The sequence below is a fragment of the Caloenas nicobarica genome, chromosome 3 (assembly GCF_036013445.1).
Source record: "Caloenas nicobarica isolate bCalNic1 chromosome 3, bCalNic1.hap1, whole genome shotgun sequence".
Lineage (NCBI taxonomy): Eukaryota > Metazoa > Chordata > Aves > Columbiformes > Columbidae > Caloenas > Caloenas nicobarica.
Window position 1 is genome coordinate 91,667,748 of NC_088247.1, and position 21,093 is coordinate 91,688,840.

Genomic DNA, 21,093 nt, shown 5'->3' on the forward strand with positions numbered 1-21,093 from the left:
TACCAAGCCCAGGGCAGAGAGCGTTTCCACCATGAAGACACAGTCAAGCAGTGGAAGGGGTGCCCCCAAAAGCTGGGGCATCTCCCTGGAGATTTTTGAGACATGAGTAGCAAAGCTGTGCCAGTCCTGATCTAGCAACTGGTGATAATCCTGCTTCAAGCGAAAGGTTGGACTAAGTGACCTGCAGACATACCTCTCAGGCAACTTTGACATGGTTTTATTGACTTTTAAAAAACCCGTGATACAGATCTGAGCACAACCAAGCACAACCTGATATTATCTACTTAAAGATTGTCCAGAGGCAATAGCACATGGAAACAAAATAAAGACCGAAAGTGGTGAGATTTCCAAAGTTCACTGTTTCTAACTATTTTTGGATCTTAAAAGTGGAAAGACATAAATCCTGTACTTTTTGAGTCGCTTGTGTTACTAGAGGCAGCTGCACTAATGTGGCTGATGTCTATACAACACGGTGCTCTTAAGTATAATAACTGCCTAAGATAATTCTGAGCAGAGTAGCTTGAGTACTTGAAGCACTATAGACATTGCATCATCCCTTCATTTTTATGAAAGGTACCTTGATGTTGCCTTGAAGAAAACCCATGTTTGGATTTGAAAGTAGGCTGGGCATCTGGTGCCAGTGCTCCCTGTATACAAACAAAATGCTTCTTCAGGGAGGAGCCGGGGCTGGAAACTGGTCCAACATGCGTTGAATTCTGGTTGTTTGGAGTTGTTTAGGCTATTTAAAGAGCAGTTCACAAACAGGAAAGTGTTAAAACCAGATGAAATGACCTGCTTTGTGACCATCGTATCAGGGCGGACTGGAAATTGTAGCCAGAAGCCCTGTGCATGCCAACCTGAGGGGCCTGTCTGAAGCGAAGTTCGCTTTTACATCCTGACATCTTGCTATAGAAAAATAAGAATTGTTTTGAGGTTTGTCTTTGCGCCTAGTCCTGCCACTCAAGATTAAATCTCGCAGACAAAACAAGCTGTTTGGGAGGCGGACCAAGAATGCCTTTACAGTGAAGAAAAATATAAACACTCAGCCAACTGTGATTAACTATTGAATGCAAAACACTCCCTGGGTTTTGTTTATTTGCAGACTGTAGAGAAAGCTCCCAAAGGCTGCCATGCTTTCAGCATGAAAACACTTCAGCCTCTGCAACCCGCTGTTGCTGGGGGAAGGAAAGGATTTTGCCCAAGATGGTTTTGGGGGGCTTTTTTTTTCCCAAATGTGTTGTTTATTTGTTTTTGCAAAGGTGATGCACCCAGTTTCCTTTCATTGTGCATATTCCTGCCTCCAGCTGCTCACACCTGAGCTGGACTTTGGCTCCTTTCCCCCTTGCTCTGCCGGGCAGGACGGGCCAAGGTCTCCCAGCTCCGCCGCAGCGCTGCCATGCGCAGTCTCCTGCGGTCCTCCCGACCCTGTCCGGATGAGCAGAGGGAGAAGTTGTCATTAAAAACAAAAGAAAAAAGGCCAAAAGAGGGCCTGTGAGCAATTGCTTGTTGCTCGCAGGCGGCTCTGGGCGTTCCCGAGCTTTGAGGCGGCTGGTGGAATGACGGCGTACAAAGAGCCTGAGCCCTTTGCGGTGTGCTTCATGTGTGCATTTACCTATTTGCGTTAGCAAAATGAACATGTCCAAGTTTACAGCCAGTTTTAGATTTCAAGGAACAGAGAGAAAGCGGGTGCAGGCAGCCAGAGAGGGAAGGAGCAGATGCTTATGGCAGCTGCGCTGCTGTCAGTCCGTAATGACACTGCTGAGCGCAGTGAAGTTATCCTGTCCTGGGAGGACCGACTGCAAAGTACGTCTTGTAAATGTTTATATGGAGTTTTATTCTAGTTTTATAATCCTGTTTAAACCAAGTGCGACACTGCACAGTCCAGGTGCTCTGTTCATGCTGTAAGGGCTAAAGGTGGAAACAAGTACGTGGAATTGTGCAGGATCGCTTTTCAAGGTCAAGGAAATGCAGAAAGTAAACAGTGTTAATTGAGAAAGAAAAGCAGGATTATTAAGATTCCTTCAGCTCCAGTTTTCTAAATTACAGGAGTCAACACGTGTATTTTGTCATTAACTTATTAGTGCATCTTTAGATGCAGCGCTGGACAAGCCTGTTGCAAATTTTAACATTTTAAGCTGCACGTTCATCCCTCCACTCTGCACATACATCATTAAGCCCTCTAAGGGAAGGGCCGTACCGTGTGGCTTCATCCCGTGTTTTAACATTAGTTATCAAATGAGCGTAAATTAAAGCACAGGCTCTGCAATTGTGTCTGCTGGTGTGACAGCACTGGGCATTTTGTGATGAAGGCAGAATCAGGGCTCCTCAGTCCAGCCCCAAGTTGTAAAGTAGTAAAAAGTAGTAAAACTGCAAAGGGGACAGTCTTAACGGCAGGTTGGACAAAAATAGTCAACAAAATGTGGCCTGAACAGCCTCTTATTTAAGAGCCAGTTGACTTCTATGAAGTGCAAGCCCTATGCAATCATTTAAATGTGGGATTAAGTGCTCATGTCATACAGCTTTTTCCTCAAGCTTGGGCTAGAAGCTTTTCGGTACAGTTACTGCAGGTGTGATCGGGACACACTGGTATTGACAGATACCTCAACTTTTTAGATATAGGGGTTTAGTTGGGTTTTTTTTTGAAGGACTATTTAGCTTATTTCATTGACAGTAAAGATAAAGTCACTTCTGGCCACTCCCTGAAGTTACAGGGAACGGACCGCCAAATTAACTCTTCCGTCATTTTACCATGTTACTCTTTAAAAACAAAACAAGGTCCAAACCATACTGCAGCAGTTTCTGTATATGTAAACAGCAGAACCGATAACATCTAGTCAGCCTCTTTGCCAAGGCAAGACAGCAAGAAGTTCTTGCTTTATACCATCAAAAATGCTTTGTAGTTATATAGGACTTTTCATGCGAGGACATCAAAGTGCATTACAGGTATTAATTAATTACGTTTCACAACACCCTTGCGAAGTATTTGTGGCCGTTTTACAAACAAGGGACCGAGGAAAAAACAAGGATGTGACTCGTCTGGGGCGGCCTCAGCCTGGGTCTCTCCTGCCACGTCCCACCCGCGCTGCCCCGGCAGGAAGGGTGCGTGGGGGCTCCCAGGTGTCCCGCTCTGCCCCAGCACCCACCTGGCCCGGGCCTGAGCCGGCGCATCCCCGAGTCGCTGGCTGCGAGACCTCAGTCCTTTACTCTTACCTAAAGCTGGAAGTCTATGGGCGCTGGTTGGGAAACAGCAGAGTTCCCTCTGAGCTCACTGGCCCGCTGGCGGCCGCGCCGGCGTTGGCCGCCTTGGCTGGCAGCAGGGCCGGGGCGCTGCTGGGCCAGCGCTGCTGGGAGGAGGCCCTGGCTGCGGGCGGCCCCGCGTAAGGCGGCAGCCCCTGCCAGTCCTGTCGGAAACAAAGAGGCAAAGAAGCTGCCGCCACCACCCTCTTGTTCTGAGGAACCAGCGTGGCAGAGGCACAGCAGCACAGGCAGAGCTCCCCAGCATTTCGTAGTATCATAGAATCATTTCGGTTGGAAGAGACCCTCGGGATCATCGAGTCCAACCATAACCTAACTCGAGCACTAAACCATGTCCCTAAGAATCTCATCTAAATGCCTTTTAAACACCTCCAGGGATGGTGACTCCACCACTTCCCTGGGCAGCCTGTTCCAATGCCTGACAACCCTTTCCATGAATAATTTTTTCCTAATATCCAATCTGAACCTCCCCTGGCACAACTTGAGGCCATTTCCCCTTGTCCTATCACTTGTTACTTGGGAGAAGAGACCAACCACCTCCGTGCTGCAGCCTCCTTTCAGGTAGTTGTAGAGAGTGATCAGGTCTCCCCTCAGCCTCCTTCTCTCCAGGCTGAACAGCCCCAGCTCCTTCAGCCGCTCCTCATCAGACTTGTGCTCCAGGCCCCTCACCAGCCTCATCACCCTCCTCTGCGCTCCCCTCAGCACGGAGCAGGGCGCCCAAACCCAGTGGGAAAAGGGACGGCGCCCAGCGGCTCTGCCTCCCACGGCAGCGAAACCTCCCGGTGGGGTGGCACAAGTGTGCCCGGCAGGGACGGGTTTGGGCGAGGGAAGCGTGCAGGGTCAGGGCTGGGCACAAGCAGCCAGGCTGGGAGGTGGCTGGGCTGGAAGCTCCTTTCCCAACAGGAGGAAGGTGGGGGAGCATTTGCATGTCGGCGCTCTGGCTTCCTGCTCCAGCGGCAAGGTACGCCTGCCTCTCGGGGAAACTGCCCCAGAGCTCTTCGATCAGCATCATAATGGGGAAAAAAATGATAATAGAGGGCAAATTAACATAGGTTCCATTGGCTAAACAGGGAAAATCTTAAAATAGAAGATGTTCCTTAAGGGGGGGGAAAAAAATCAGATTAAGACCAGATGAGCCTTATCCAACTAAGCAGCATAAAATGTTCTTCCCAGCATGTTGTGGTTGTTTTGTAATAACCATGCATTACACTGATATGCCTATGTAATTGCATACAGGGAGAACAGGAGTAGCATGTAGTATAAAATTGCCAGACACCATCAGCTACCATGAAGTAAAGCCTATTCACAGTGGTCCACATTTTTCCCTCATCTTATACATCAGTAATTCCCGTCCTCATGTTGTTTTTTCCTAAGAGGAACCTTCAGAAGAGGGAAGTGTCCCAGAAGAACATCTCATTCATTATTCACTCTTCTTGAACACTTGGTGCTTTACCTCCTAAAACCAGTTTATAAACGCCAGAAGACAACATAATATTTGCTTTCGGTTCTCCATGATCTCACCCAAGTTTTTGATGTCTTGACTGAACTGAAACGTGGAAATTCCCTCTGAAAGCTGTGTAACCATTAAAAAAAAAAAAAAGACAACAAATCCAGTTGGCCATGGTAGTGTCTTCAGGCCCCGGTTCTAATGGGGCATTTGAGCACTTGCTTAACTTACTAATTGAAGTCAATGGGATTTCAAGCACTTTGCTGAAATAAAAGGTTTTGTGGGCAACATTTGTGCCAGTACATTTGTAATACAGAAATCAAGTCGTGCCAGGTTTATTTTGGCCCTGAGTTTCTTTGTGGTGGTGATTGACAAATCCACAGAATTGGACGAGTACCAGAGAGGTGATGACTGTAAGAGAAGCGATGACAAGAAATAATAAATTTTGAACTGACAAACACTTTAACTTGGGCAGACTGAAAACCTCTGTGTAAGGGAAGAGGTCTGTTTATGCTGATAAATGCACTCTTTTCAGGAAGACCTCCAGTTAATCAGCAACTAATGTGCTGGGATAGCTAAAAATTTTGTAGAAAATCCTTTTGTAAGTGGCGTAAATACACCAAAGCTTTTGGAAACTGGCAGGTTTACATCACTCGATAGCATAGTCATATAATCTTATAATCACTTCAAAAAAGATTCATTTCCTGGAGAAAAAATTTCATGCCTTTGCATTGCAGGCAACAGGACAGAGCTCAGCATGGTAATGGATTTCGTGTCTGCTGCTGGAGGTTGTCCAAACCCACCCCACTAACCAATAAATCACTACCTAATTGAAAAGATTCACAGAAACTTATTACGACATCGAGGACGGAACCAGTACGGTAGGAATTAGACTGACAGTGTCCATACGTAGGGTGTGGTGTCAGAAGATGATCGTACAGCCTGCCCCCACTTGCCCTTCTCCCTCCTCTTCCTCCCGCTGCTCCTCACTGTGCAATCACTCCCTTTGTCCTTCACGCCAGCTCCAATACATAGCTGTTCGCATGGAGAGCAAGTTCAACTCACTAGCCTAGCAGAAAACAAACCCAGCATTTTTCGGCTGGGTTTGTTTTTTCCTATTTTAATGAGTCGACTCATTACAACGCCATCAGCCAATGCAAGTGAGGAGAGCATGGCTGCGGGGGAAACTGAGTCCTGCTGTGGACAGGGGCAGTTATTCCAGCTTTGGCCACCTCATTATACCACACCTTGGCTGTGCCGTGGCAGTTTCCACTTTACTGACACAGGGTAACGTGGACAAGTTATTGCCGGTACATCAAAGAGCTGGAAAAAATTAATCAACAGCACCTCCGAGCTATTAGGCATAGACTGTAGTTAGATAAAATCATAGAATCATCATAAATAATGAAATCCCGTAAGGATGTTGCACAACGAGTATTGAAGCAAAGCTCATAAAACTCTTCTTCACTGCATTTGAGCATTTTCCTTCCACAGAAGACATCGTTTTCTAAAAGTGGTTTTTTGGTTTTGTGGGTTTTTTTTTTTTTTCATAGCAAACTCACACTGGGCAGAGGCGGGAAGGGCCCCAGCCCATGTGATGTCAGGACAAATATGCGGGAAGCCAATGCAGCAGAAAATCCAGCCAGAGGAATGTCTGGTGCGGAGCAGGAGGTGCAGGAGCGGGCCCGCTGCCTCTCCCACCGGCCACGGTGCCCGCGAGGTGCGGGCGAGTGCTCCGGCCCCAGCGTGGCCGAGGTCTGGGGGACACGGCAGCGCAGCTGCTCAGCCTCAGCCTCACGTCTGCCTCCAGCTCTGCCACCTTGCCAGGGGACATTGTCCCAGAGTGTGTGTTCCCCTCCCAGGGGCACGGAGTGAAATGGATGGGCCTGTCTATCTGATGAAGAAGCAATTAGTCTGGGCTTTAATGAAGAGTATTAGCATCTGAATGTAGGAAGACTTAACAAAAGACCTATGCATTACACTCTGCAAGTTTGTTGTAAGCAACAAGTATAATAACAAGAGCAGATTTAGAGATAAAGATAATAAAAAACACTGCATTCCCTTGCCCAAAAGCCTATAAATCAAGATTTTGGCTCTTCAGTGGAGAAATGCTCTCAGATGTAATTGGAAACAGGCAGCACTGATCCGAAACACTCCATTGAGCTCAGTTTGCCATGGCTTGGGTGAGAAGATTCCCAGCACTCTTCCAGAAAAGGTTCTCCCTTCCTAATTAATGGGTCAGTAACTGAAACCCTGTACCACCACCCTGCCCGTCCATTTCACCTGAAGCTGCCCGGGGATTCAGTAGCAATGAAACATGCGCTGTAGTCGCATGGGTGAGGAGGTCCCTGTGGGCCCACAACCACCTGCATGCTGGTCAGGCAAGGTGAGGCAGAGGCACCTGGGTTAGCTGAGCCACAGAGAGGGTGGCCCTCTGCATGGGGAGGAGAAGGAAGGACTCAAGTGAGACTACTAATCCTTCCCACCACATGCCTGCAGTAGGGGACACATAGTGCCACCACCGCACAAACCACTTATCCTCCCCAGATACAGCATACCTGCATCAGCTCCCCTCCTGGGAGACCATCCCTGACGTTACTGCACCGGGGGAGAAGTTCCCGTCACCTTCAGTCCAGTCATGATGCTGGAGGATCCTCTATGATGAAGAAGAGTCACCTACTCAGTTTCTTCGCTCTGGGTAGGATTCATCCCTCAGAGCCCCAACTAATGGCTCAGGTGTCAAGCGTGGTTTCAACTAGAGGCCAAATAGCTGTCTGAAAGATACTTGTGCAGGAAAGTTCTGCTGGCATAAGACAAATCATCAGTTTAACCCCAAAACACACCTCATATGAATATTCTTCAGTTTAGCTGCTATTGCTTTGGAAAGTGCTTAATTCAAACTGAAAAGGCTGCTTTTATCCAGAACCGTCCACAAGATGAACATAACGCTGTGGTTATATATCAATAATAAACAGTGAAGCTTGCCATGGAGAGAGGAACGAGCACAGCAAGTAGTTCTGCAGAACACTGGTGCCAAGCCAGATGAAGGCAATAGAATTTATAGCCGCTATTATCTGCGTGAGGTATATTTATGGCTCCCCTCCCCATTGCTCTGATATCTTTGAATCTCACAATATTTTTGTATTCATTTCCACAACATTCCTGTAGGTAAGGAGCTTGCAATCAAGAAGCCCAATATTGGAGCCTCTCCGTGCAACATGGAGCAGGGTTTGGAAGGTGGGGAAACTTCAGAGACCTTCAGCAGTTACAGATACATGAACGAAAGTTAACTAAATACCGTGATGTAAGTAGTTGGGCTGTCTACAAGGTAAATAGTTAAATTCCTCAGGGTTGGGCTGTGCAAGAGTTCAGACTCGATGATGATAGTGAGTCTTTATCACTTTAAAATATACCTGAACTTGCAACCTGAGCAACCCTCATCTGAGACTCCTTGATACAGGATGATTGGAGGCATAGGGAAATGAAAGTGCTCCAAGCCCTGAGATTCGTAGTAGTAAGGTGAAATAATAAATGAAGGTTTGATCATGTTGGGTTTAAAATAGTCCTTAAATTCTGTCCCTAATTCCTCAACATCTGATTTTACTATCCATTACTTTCAGAAACTAGTAATCTCACAAAAAAACAGTAGAAGGGACTAACACAAAGCATGGGGTAAATGAAAGTGTTCCTTTTCAGTTCTTCAGAAAACTTTCACACTAATACAGGGAATTTATATTTTCATGTCATTGTTGCCTAAATTTTTTACAGTGACATCAATTGCAATGAGTTGCAAAAATGAAATTTTTTGTTTTGTTGGTTGGTTTGGTTTTTTTCTGTCCTTCAAACGGGTGATTTTTTTTAATGGGAGGACACCCTTGAGCGGAGCACGGCAGGTTTGCTGAGGTGGTTCTCCGCAGAAGGGTTCACAGTCTCATGACTGCAGCTGGGAATCGCTCCTCTCCCGTGCTGGTCCCCAGGGCCTGACAGGTGCTCTTGGGCAAGTTTGGCTTCAGTTCTCTGTGTTATCCAATGACAATAATTATTCATACTTACCTTGGTGAGCTTAATTAATATTCATAAAGCGCTTTGAGATCCTTGGATGAAAGGTTCTGTTGACAGACAAAATATTTTTAATGAGACTGTCAAATTAAGGTCCTCTGAGGTTCCTTGGCATTTGAAGGGTTAGTGAGCTGGTGCCAAAAGCCTGCCAGCCCCAGCAAGGGCAGAGTGCTGGGGATGAAGGTGTCCACCCCTGGCCTCTCCTCACCAGGGCAGCTTTGTTGAAGGGAACTCCTTCCTCATTCACACCTTGCTGTTAAGAGGTAATGTCCATGCAAAGCACACACACACACCTTCCACCTGGTTGTGCCGTAAGCGTTGCCCTCTCCCCGCCGTGCAACCTGCATCCCGGCCAGTGGGAATGCAGGTGTCGAGCCCCCACTGCCAGAGATGGAGCAGGTCGCTTTCCCTCCCCACAGGAGGGTTGTGAGCACCGCTCACCCTCTTGGCAAGCGCTTTTTGTCCACGGATGAGAACCTTCCTGGAGCAGCCTGATTTGAGCTCCTCAGCCTGCTTTAGCAGGTGGGTTGGACAAGATGATCTCCAGAGGTCACTTCCGACCCCAACCACTCTGTGACTCTGTGAGGCGCTGCCCGGCACGCTGCAGGAAACCAGCTGTGTTTCCTGGGCAGGTCACAGCGCGGTACTGCACACGGGAGGAAGGCACCCATGAGTAAACCCTGCATCCATTAGGTGTGGCACAGTGTCTTTATATAAAAATAAGGGAAGCCTGCACCTCCCTTGGGGACCCCATCCTCAGGCACCGAACACTAAATCAGAAATTATGACTTTAGCAAAGGAGAGCTTGGTCATGGTTTTGGTCAGACACCGCAGTTGTACTCCCAAAGCTGAGGAGAACAAAAGGCCACGGCGCAGTTTGCCTTTGCACCCTTTGTCCTTCCCCCTATGGTCATTGCTGCGGGTGGGCAGCTCTCAGGAGCAGTGCCTGCAGACCCTGCTCGCTGGGGCTCACGCAAGGCTGAAACAGCTCACAAAAAGCCCATCAGCTGCCATATGGGCAAAATCCTCGTGCCCTGAGGATTTGCAGTGTTGTGCTCATGCCAGTTCAGCTTGGCATGGGTCTGCAGAGGGGGAAAGATGTTAAGACATGGGAGTGGCTTGTGAGAAAGCAGGGGGTGTTCTTGCCAACGAAACCAAGGAGAGGGCCAAACCTGGGGTGGACGGCAGCAGCTGGGCTTCCCCGAGCTGTGGTGTGTCTCTGGTGCCCTTCACCAAAACGCCAGCAGCCTGGCCAGGCAGTCCTGCACCATTCCCCACTGCTTATGTGAAGGAGGTGGTAATGCCTGCGTTTCCAGTGGGGATGGTATGTGTTTACCTTCGGTGTGGGGTTTTTTTTAGCCAGGATGGGGAGATCTGGTTTGCTGGTTTCCTTTCTCAGCTCTCTCTCTGAGTGTGCCCCACGCTGCCTGTGTCCGTCGTGACCGTGCCTTCCTGCCTCTTGTTTCACAGCTTTCCTGTCACGGAGAGGATCCCTGGCTTTTGCTGGGCAGGTGTTTGCCTCGGCAGAGCATGGTGCTCTGCTAGGTGAGCCCAGCCCTGGTGCCTTCCTTCCCTGTGTGGACCACAGCCATGCCCAGCAATGGCTCCCTAGGAACCGTCTTCCAGCCAAGCATGACGGTACCAGCAGTGAAAGAAGCACACAGGACATTTCACCCCTTCTGCTCTCCAAAAGTATTTAAGGACAGAAAGTGCAAACTGGGTACTCAAAGCTCTACTTTCTGGCCAGCCTTCACCTGGGAAAAATCCCCAGCTGAAATCAGTCTCTCCGTGCCCCAGGTAGGAAATACTGCAACTTGACTCATGGGATTTTAGAGTGCACTTTGTATACGTACATTTACCAAAAAGCAGCATCTTCTGCCCCAGCTAATTGCCCTTTGAAGCAGTCTGGGGAAGGGAGCATGAAGGTTTCTTAGAACATTAAAAGTAGTAGTGAAAGTCACAGGGCCTTTTTCCTTTATACAATAGAAGCCGAATTTGAGCAAGAACCCTTCTGATGTCTCTGAGGGGAGGAGATGTGACGTCTTGAGGTAAACCACACATCCCGTAACTACCACTGTGCTGTTCATGAGCTCTGCCTCGCTACAGAAGTGGCAGAAGTGCTTTTCAGCAAAAGTCACCACGTTTTGCAGAGAGGAACGATTCCAGTCAGTGAAAGACTGGGCAGCGGGGAGGAAGAAAACCCGACCGCAATAAAGCAGCCATTGAACCTGAAAGGAAAAAGACGTCAGCATCTCCGGCAGGGGCTCTCCTTTTTTCCTGGTATCTCTGCGAACCGTAATTATGTGGAAAGAAGTCGTGGGTGGGACCAGCATACTTACTGACAAGCTGAACTTTATAACCTAACGCCGTGACGTTGCGAGGGGAGAGGGTTTGGCTTGCCGACCTCGTGGGACCTGCAAACTCGAGGAGGTGGTTCAGAGGTGGGCACCCACCTGCTCACCTTCATGAGCCTTCACCCAGGTGATGGGGTTGAGGCAGTGCAGGGAACAAGGGTGCTGCCTTCTGGTCAGGGAGCCTCTGCCGACCGGGAGGCAGCCAGGTGGTGGTGGAAATCCAGGAGTAGATGGTCAGGGAGAACAGAGGAAGGGTCTAGGTGTTGCCGGAGGTGAGCTCTAGCCCAGCTACTTTTCCAAGAGAGACCTAAATGGGGATGGAAAGCCCAGGGAAACGATTATTTGGAGCTCCCGAGCTCCTCAGCAATTCAAAGGTGTGCAGGGACTCACAGAGGAGAGCCCAAGGGAATCACAGAATCACAGAAAAAAAAGGAAAGCTGGTGCCAAGAGCTGTAGGTGAAGACCAGGGGACTTTTACTGTAGTTTGTACCCTGTAGAGTTCGAGGTGAACAGTGCAGCTTGTCAAAACCCTAAATCCCTCTGAGGTGCAAGACCTGCCCCACTGGAACACAGGGGAAGGAAATTGGAGCCAGCAGAAGGGACTTCAAGGACCTTGAGCACCTTGAGGTCAAGCCTGGAGGCAGATGCGGTGCCACCCCAGACCTCCCAGCTTAAAATGTCACAGCGAGGTGGCTGACAAGAGCCCAGCTGAGGGATGGACATTAAGAGAGCTTCTCAACCCTTTTCCAGGTCATGCTCCAACCCTCATCTGTTTAAATAAACATTAGCAGAATGGTGAGGCCAAGGAATTCCTATAGGCAAGGTCTGAGGTGTACATCTGGTCTCTCTCCAAGTCTATGACTGAAACAGGAGTCTAAATATATCTGTAGCTGAGGACTGAGGTGTGCTGTCCAAGTTAAACAAGGATACACAGCCCTGGAATGACATGGAGAGCCACAGGTTAGGTCTGTGCTGAGGAAGCACCAACCACCATTGGCTGCACTTGAGGTTGCTTTTCAGCTATTTAAGGGCAGTGTTTTGCTGACCATCTCTTCCACTCTACAAGTTTTGGTCCCTTGCTGTCCCTTCACATCACTGTTCTTCAAACAATCTGGGGCGGGGCAGGGGGAAACATGACCATCATCTCATTGATACGTGTCCGGTTCTTGTTGGTACCTATCTGGTGGGGCAGCACAAGCATCATCTCTTACCTGGCTTTAAAATCTAGGAAAACTGTATTTCTAACATCGCAGCACCGAATGGTGTTCCCTGGCATTCACACCTCTCTCCTGCCCGTAATCACCGAGCGCTGCAAGGACACAGGATCCTGGGTCAGCACAGCCCAGCGCTCATGCCAGGAGGGACGCACCAGGGCACTGCCAGGCATTTTGGCTTCTTCTTGTCCCACGGCCGCCTGGCAGTGGGGTTGCCTGCACTGCTGGCAAAGGCACTGGTGGCAGCTGATATGTTAATACCCAGGTTTACAGACTCCCCTGAATGAAGGGATGTTTAGGTGGCTGAACCTCCTCCTGTTGTTTTAAGGGTTCTGGCAAACAGTCAAGAACAAAAGCTAAGACAGCCAGTTCCCATTTGCGGGCACGTCCCTACATTTCAATGTGGCAAACCTTGCGATTTAGCAAGTGAGAGCCTTCTGCCCTCGGGCTGCTAAAAGCTTGTTTTTTTTAAGAAAATTAAAAAAAAAAAAGAAGAAAACAAACCTGTCAAGAAAAACACGAGCATGGATGGGTTGCAGGACTTCTGCCTATGCTTCCATGTCGGGGAACCTGCAGGCTGAGAGCCTGGTGCTTTGAAACCTGCTGGGGGCTTTTCGTTTATTTGTTTGACAAGCTTGTACTTAAGCAGAAAGGAAGAAAATGCCAGCGGCTTTTGCTGCCATCATGAATAATGTTTTCTTCTGATACCATTTTATGCTTTCCTCCCCTAAAGTGAGTACTTCCTTGGCTGAAGCGGAACACGTTGGCTCATAGGACAGTGTTCATCAGTGGAAAAGGACAAATTTAGTCAATCTAGTGTAGTACTTTCCGCTACTGCAGGCTGTGGCTAGTGGGTGCCTGAGCCTGACAAGCCATGTGCCCTCGCCAGGGCTTGCCCCTGGCACAGACAGAACAGCTTCTTACATGCCCGGGCCCCATGGGCTCACAGGTGTGCGTGTGTGCATGCACGTGGGCACGTGTGTGTGTGTGCACACGTGTGCCCTCCCTAGAAGCACTGGAGAATGCTTGCGCCAAGACAGATCCACTCTTGGGATGACTATGGGGTCACAGGTCTGCTCCAAGGTGGCAAGGGACAGGCATGGGGACCCCAACAGTGCCCACGTGGTGGTCCCAAGCTGCCTCAGCTGGTGGGCTCCAGGATAGGGCCAAACCTTCGTGGTTGCTACAGTTGCCAGCATAGGGCCACAAGCCCAAAGGCAACATGCACAAGTTGCCTCATGTCATGAGTAGTGACATCCTCGCACGGAAGGAGAACAACCTACCACTTCTTCGCAGTACTGAATGCAGCAGAGATGTGCCTGGTGGCAGTCTGCAGCCCCTGACCCTCACAGTGTCGTGGTTAGCTGTCCTTGGAGAGAGCCTGGTGGCACCCTCACCCACCTGGACGATCTGCCTGCCCTCTCCCTGCAGCTGCCAGGTCCTCCTGCTCCCTTCTCCCAGCCCCAGCCTCGGGCATCGCGGCGTGTCACAGCCTGCGCTGGCACTGCTGGCAGCGGCCAAAGGGCACCGGCGAGCTAGCGGAGGGGACTGGGCGACGTGTATCTGGCTTCTGAGCTGCTTATTTATGTGCAGCCAGCGATGTGGCCAGCTCTGCTAGTGAATTAAGCTCTGCCTCTGAGTACGTGGCTGTGTGTGTAAACCAGGCACCTTAAATGAGAAGCCATTAGAGAAACATAAGGCAGACGGTGTCCCGGAATCCACTCACAATGGTGTCAGTGGGAGAGATCTGTGGCACGGCACCTGGCTGCAGAGCTGATACCCAGAAAGCCAGGGAGCAATCTTCCTCTTTGTTTTACAAATAGGTATTGCCTTTGGAGGCAGGATCAGTTGTAACATATTTATTGCGAGAATGAAAGACAAAAAAGCAGAAGTCTTTGCCAAGAGCAAGTGAAATGGGCATGCTTTTTAAAGAGCTACCACAGGACCGATTACCTTTCCAAGTAATTAAACATTGTGAAAGGTTATTAACGTGCCGATAATAGACAGCTTTGCAAACTGCCAGCACAGCATGATCTGACAGAGGACAGCACAAAGGCAGAGAGCAGGACTCCTCTGTCTTCGGGGCTTTTCAGCGCCGAGGGCTGGATGCACCCACAGGGACCAGGAGTTTGAGGATCTCAAAACTTCCACCTGTGCCTGAATGGCTGCAGGATTCTCTCTGGCGGGCAAAGGGGCTGCAAGATTGCAGCTGCTGGCACCGGATCGTCCCTCCCATGACGCGCCCTGGCCGGGGGCAAGGCAGCAGGTGTCCGCCAGCAGCCCAAGGCCTGTCCCCACTTGCCGCCTGGTGCAGGTTAACACATATTATTTCTCTTTAAACCAACTCGCACCCGCAAGTGGCATCTCTTATTGTGGATCCGCTGGTATTTTAGTGCGTGTCATCAAACTCGCTGTGGAAGCAGCAGGCTTACCAAGGGGTGGGGTGTGTTTGCCTGAAGCCATGTGAGCACGGACGTGGCCAAAACTGAGCCCACTGAGTGCTCCCATTGCTGTCCCACGCCCCTTCACCAGCTCCTGAAGGTGGCCTCGGTGTGTTTACCCAGGCTTCACCCTCCCGCTTTGGGAGTGCTCTTCCTACACATCACAGCCCTGTCTGAGCAGCTGGCTGCAGCCAGGGGTTGCCCTCACTGATCCGAGCTCCTGCATTTGCATGCTGACCCCAGTGATCAAACCAAGCCAGAGGAACGGTAAGTGGCCAGATGCTTGTCCAGAGCAACCTCATCCTGGTCCTTCCCTGAGACCCCAGGCAGAAAAGCTCGGCTTTTTCTTTGTCTTTCCATACACAGCAGCAAGAGGAAGAAGGCAGAGGAGAGAAAAGCGCAGGCCGTGGTGGAAAGATTCGGTAACATCCTGGGCGAGAACATCCTTCTAACCCTTCAGAAGCTTGCCCAGTGTTATAAATATTCGATACCTTTTCCCAGATTCAGCATTCATGTTGGTTTAATACCATGCATTGCTTTAAAAGAACTTAAAGTGTCTTTGCATATAGACAGTGTGTAACTCGAACTTCTGGGTCATCCTGCTGCTTTAAAAAAAAAAAAAACAACACATGCTATATTCCTGAGCAAGCCAGGAGTTTATTATGGGAGGTGTTTGGACTGGGGCATTTAAGAAGTACTACGTAATGGCAGTCTCCACCTCACCTCCCAGAGCATTTGGCTGGTATTGCTGCTACTTTAGTGTCATCTGGATAAATACTGAACTAAACCAAACTGAGGTGGTTCACCATTTCCCGCTGTGACTCCATGTGCCTTCCACGGGCTTGGGCAAAGAATGTGGTACTGGCTTACACATGGATTGGGCTCTCTCTAAGCGCAAAAGGCTAGGAGCAAGATGTTTAAAATGTGCTCCCATGAAGCGAATGGGCCTTGGTTACAGATTCCTGGCAGCCGCTCTTTGCAGCGTGAGCATAATGTTTCAGCTTTGTAGTGCCATCATTGAGATGGATGGAGACAGCCCTCAGGACAGCAAGACAATAAGTCCCAGCCATTCCATGCTACACGGTGGCTCATAAGGCTGCAGGCAATCACCACGCTCATCGAGACCCATGCCTGTGGATCCACAGGGGACGGGGACTGCAGCTCAGTGGAGATGCCACTGTGCTGCTTCCTGGTGTGAGGTGACACAGGTTTGGGTTTGGTTTCATGCACTGGCATAGTCCCATGGCACCCTTCATGGCTGGGTCACTGGACCAGAGCCCGTCCTGGATGGATAGAGAGGAAGAAGCCTCTCCCAGGTGCTCAGATAGATCCTTGATCCATTTTCAGTCCTAATTACCCAAATTCTCAGAAGGCATTAGTGCTCTTAACGGATGTTTCTTTACCAGGGAAGCCAAAGGACAAAGTGGCCCAGGAAGATGGAAAAACGTGCTCAGTGACAAGGAACACCCACCGGGATGGAGACCAGCCAGGCCACACAGGGATAGCAGCCAGGTTGCTCAGCCTGCCCAGCCCCTCCCTCCCTCCAAGGCTTTCAGCAGTGCACAGGTCGCTGCGGTAGGAGACAGAAAGGGCACTTTACAGGTTCAGTCAACAAATTATTTTACCTTTGTGCCTCAGACGTCCCTTCTGCTCGCTCCCTGAGTGAGCTGGGCTGAAATCCCACCACCACCTCAAGGCACGTCCGCAGGCGCTGCGCTAATCAATATTACTTGCTGGAGAAAGTAAGTCTCACTTATTGGCCACACATTCCCCTGAGTGCTTGTGTCAAACTCTTTCATGTCAGCTGAAGGGAGGCTTACCAGCAGAAAGGTCAAACTGCCTCAACGAGATCTGAGCTCAGCCATTAACTCGCGTGTGTTTATCTGCCTCCTGCTATCAGGAGGACTATCAGTGTGCACCACGCGCCTTGCCTCCCTCCTCCTCCTCACTGCTGTGCTGCTGGGGAAGTACTTTGGAGGGGCTGAATCACTCAAGCAGGAACAATGAGCTGTCTGATAAGCTCAGCTGGGTAATCCACTTGGCCGGCCCCAAGTGCTTCAGAGAATCATGTCCGAGACCCTGCGGTACAAGGATACAGGCTGGTCCCCCTCCTCCTGCCAGCCCAGGCTGCAATGGCGCCTCAGCAGCATGGCCATGGGCCTGGTCCTGAGTGCACCTGAGCATGGGCACTTCAGGCAAGATGCTCTCTACAGCCTCTGTTCAGCTGAGCCTAAGGGGCACTGACGGGGCAGGTCTTACGACTCCTGAGGTCAGTGTTCAGTCCTTTCCGCTGCTCTGACACAAGAAAATGTGTTCGTTGAGGCCCCGCTCACAAAATACATCAAGAAAATATTCAAGGCCCATACTTGACTGGGCAGTGAGGAACGAGCCAGGTCTTAGCTCCACAGGGTAGGGCTCCCATCCTCTAAAACTCCTCCTGCAGCCTGTCTTCCCGGGATCTCGCAGGGGAGCCCCTGGGCTGTGGCGTGGATGGGCCTCGAGGGGCCGTGCGGCTGCTGGGAATGGAGGTGGTGTCTCCGCAAGAGGCAGGAGCTGGGCAAGGCAGGCCCTCATGTTGCTGAGACAGGTTTGGAGCTGGGCAAACAAACACAGGTTTCAAGATAAGACTGTTCGTTTCGTGCCAAGAGGTGTCTAGAGCTCGACTGGTGAGATCTCTGCTCCCATCTCTCACATCCTGCATACTCTGGGACTAGGAGAGAGCTTGTTCGTCCCTCGGCTGGTATATGCTGAAGCTGTTTTCTGCTTCCCTACACCAGCAAAATGCCATAAACTGTGCGTCGTGGTCACTCTTAATAAGCTCTTGGTCCCAATCCATTTCTTGCACCTGCTGCTCAGTGGGTTGGGAGGATCTTTGTTCTGGAGCATTATAAGAAGGCCAAAGATGTTTCTGCTTTGAAGTAGTGTTTGGTCTTGTCGGCGTCTGGGATCTCTGCAGAGCTGTCCCTGCGAGGAGCCGGCAGGACCACTGGCTATGGCACCGCACCATGGCTGTGCCGTGAGCCTGACTGAGCAGTGCCAGAGGGGTTTGGTGCTGGTGCTGCCACGGGTCTGCCTCGCCGCTGCCCTGCACACATCCCGGGCCCTCAGCATCACCCAAACCTGGTTTGAAAAAGGGAAGAGCATCACAGCATCTGGCTCTAGCCTGGGCTTTTACTGGCATCAGGATCGGGCAAGAGTTGAATGATGTCACCTCATTGCCAGGCTGTGGTAAAAGTGGTAGAATTAGTGTTATTATCCTGAACAGGACGTCTGGCAGAGCTCACCCCATCGAGAATGTGGGGCCAAGCCGGCTGCACGCTTGAACACAGGGACAGGATGGTCTCACTGCAGTCACCTGAGATCCATTCAGGGGAGTGACTCCCTGCCCTAAAGATACAGTGTGCTGCTGGAGTGGGGCCCAATGTGCATCCCTCTGAAAACAATGGGGTTATCAGCAGGAGAGGGGGCTCCATGGTCTGACAGTACGTGGGTGGGAAAAGCACTCTGTTGGAAAAAGGTGTTGCCGAACCATGTCCAGAAACCCTTTGAAACAGAAAACCTCCGTTCTCCCTTGGATACACTGGAGTACTTAATAAATAACTGTAATTAAGTGTGAGGTGGAAGCTTAAGAGCTCGTTCCCAGAAGTTAACATCAAAACACTTGCTCTTAGCACTTAGAGAGACAATATTAAAGCAGACTTTGTGCGCAGATGAAAGTACAGTTGTCAGGACAGGCTGAAGAGTCCTGGAAGTGCCTACACTGCTTCTTCAGAGAGCTCAAGGAAAAGGTCTCAGGAAGCGACAGTGTTGTTGCTTCTGTAATAAAAGTCCTTTTTAATGAACAGTGGCTGAACACCAACGTGGGAGAGCTGGGAGTGAGTTTTGAAACAGGAGATGAGGAATTGCGTGTGGAGAAGAGGCACGTGCCCTTTTCTGGGCTGTCCCACAGCTCCCCACACCCCACTGGTGCAGAGCAGCCACAGTCCCACCACCCCCAGAGCTGCGCCCTGCAGTGGGGACAGCCACAGTGCATCTCAGCTGTCCTTCACTGGTGGCAGTGGATGCTTAAGGTGAAGTGATTACTGCGGGCTTCTTCACAGGAGATATCTAGAGGGTTGTAAAAATACAAAGGGCAAGGAGAAAGAAGAGTGTGGTTGCAATTTCCCCCCTTGATCGCAAATCAGTGATTTTGCCCGTGGACAGGTGGCACAGTGTGGCTGGTGCAGGCCAGCACTGCTGGGAAGGCTGGAGAAGCAGGTCCTAACTGCAGGCTCTGCCACACGCTTGCCAAGGGCCAAGTCTACGCCACTGCCAAGTGCCCTTATTCTCTGCTCCTGTAAAGCCACGGTAAAAAACATTCCCAGGTCTGGGTTTCAGCCTCCTAATTGCTCTCAAAATCCAGAGACATGAGGAGCCAAGATCTCCTTTGCCTTACAATGATCCTTTCCTGCCCTGGAAACTGGGCTGGTCTTAATTTGTCTATGGTTCAGGCAAGAATGGACTAGGCAGATGTACATGTTATCTCTTGTTTTTTTGGAAGCAAGGAGCCTATTGCACAATGAGGCTTGGTCTGGATGTGGATTAAAAATGCCTATGTCTGGGGCACCGTGAGCCAGGCTGGTCTGAGTAACTTTGATCAAAAAATGTAAGAAAGCATTACGTCGAACGGATAGGGAATGAAGGGGCTCGGTCGTGATGATTATTCATGGGACATACTGACCACTTCTGTATGTGTGAGCCTTTCTTAGAAGGGGTTTTCACTTCCAGGCCAGAAGCAACTCTAGCAAATTCAACATAAATACATGGAAAACTTCATTGTCGTATCCGAGGGCCATGGCTCAAGTGGTCTCAGAGGGCAAGCTGGTGCTGGTCCAGTTGTGGAAGAAGTTCACTGCCCGACAGTAGCTGAGGCTTTGGCCTCAGGAGCACTTTTAGCTTCCTATACTTCTTAGAGGGCTTTTAACTTGAGGATTTACAAGAGTCAATTAATTGCGTCCATATTAACTGCAGCCAAATATTAAAACAGCACTTGAATGTCATGTCAAACGAGCTGTTCCCAGACCAGGTCTCACACAAATTCAGCAGGATGGGGTATAGTTGTCCCAAAATCATGTTGGAATAATGTTTGAAAACAATGCTCAAAAAGTTTATACTTCAGCAGAAACATGAGGAGACCAGGTATTTTAGGCTTAATGACCTGCTGAAGAAAAATTATAGAAACAATTCTAGGATGAGAGGATGAGAAACCCTCTTTCTCTTCCTTTTGCAATATGCCTCAATACCAACACTCTCTGCCTCCCTTGTTTCTGGCCCAAATACTTTTGCATCCCTCGCTGCACAGTAGCATGGTTTCCACAAGCTCATCAGCCTGATTTAATACATGACCCCAGATGACAGCAGTATTTCCTGACACTCTGCAAACCATGGGGGCAGCTGCAGCCTCCACCTGAGGAGAGCTGGAGGCAGAGCCAAGGGAGGTGACCAGCCAAAACCCAACCCCTTTTGTTAAGCTTCTTTATTACAATGTGTGTTTTTCCCCATCTCTCTTCGTCTCTTAACAACTGCAGCCTGATTCCTCTCACATCTTGAACTAATTCTCTTTCCAGCAGAAAGAAGCACGTGCAGATCATCTGCCTGACGTGCAACCCAAGGGGACAACAGCGTCACAGCCTCGCGATGCCTGCTGAAGTACCTCTTCCCCCACCCCAGCCCCTCGCTCTTAACGCAATGCAAATTGGAAGCACGAGTTTATTTTTACAGCCCAGTCCCTACCTCCCCCAAAGTCAGATGCTGCAGCTAATTCAGATGGAGAATTTCAATTGCCTGCAAAATGAAGGTGCTGAAAACCAAGCGGCATCGGCAGTTTTAGTCCCAAATGCCTGGTGCTGAAGACTTATCGGCAATGGGCTGTTTCTTTTCAGAGTTCCCCCAAGGCTCTGTGATTGAAGTGGGTGCTGCCGTCCCCACTCCCAAGGAGGACAGTCCGAGTGGAGGAAAGCCCATTACTCTCAGATGAGCTCCTGTGGGAAAATACTTTGCCCATGAGACAGCTTAAATAGGATTTTACAGCTTGAACTTAGATGACTTCTCCTTCCCCACCGGCAAAAAGGACAAGTTAAGGGCTGGGTGAATCCCCCAAGGACGGTGAAAATTTTTGGTTTTAGAGCAACATTTTAACAATCTGTGAACTAGCTGCACTGGGGAGCTCACGTTCTCTGCGCAGATGGCTCTGCTCTGTCTGCTTCTGCCACCTTCCAGCCTGTGCCAGTTAGTGACCTGGCAATGCCACAGCCACCTGAGGCGGGTTGTCACAGTCCCTGCCC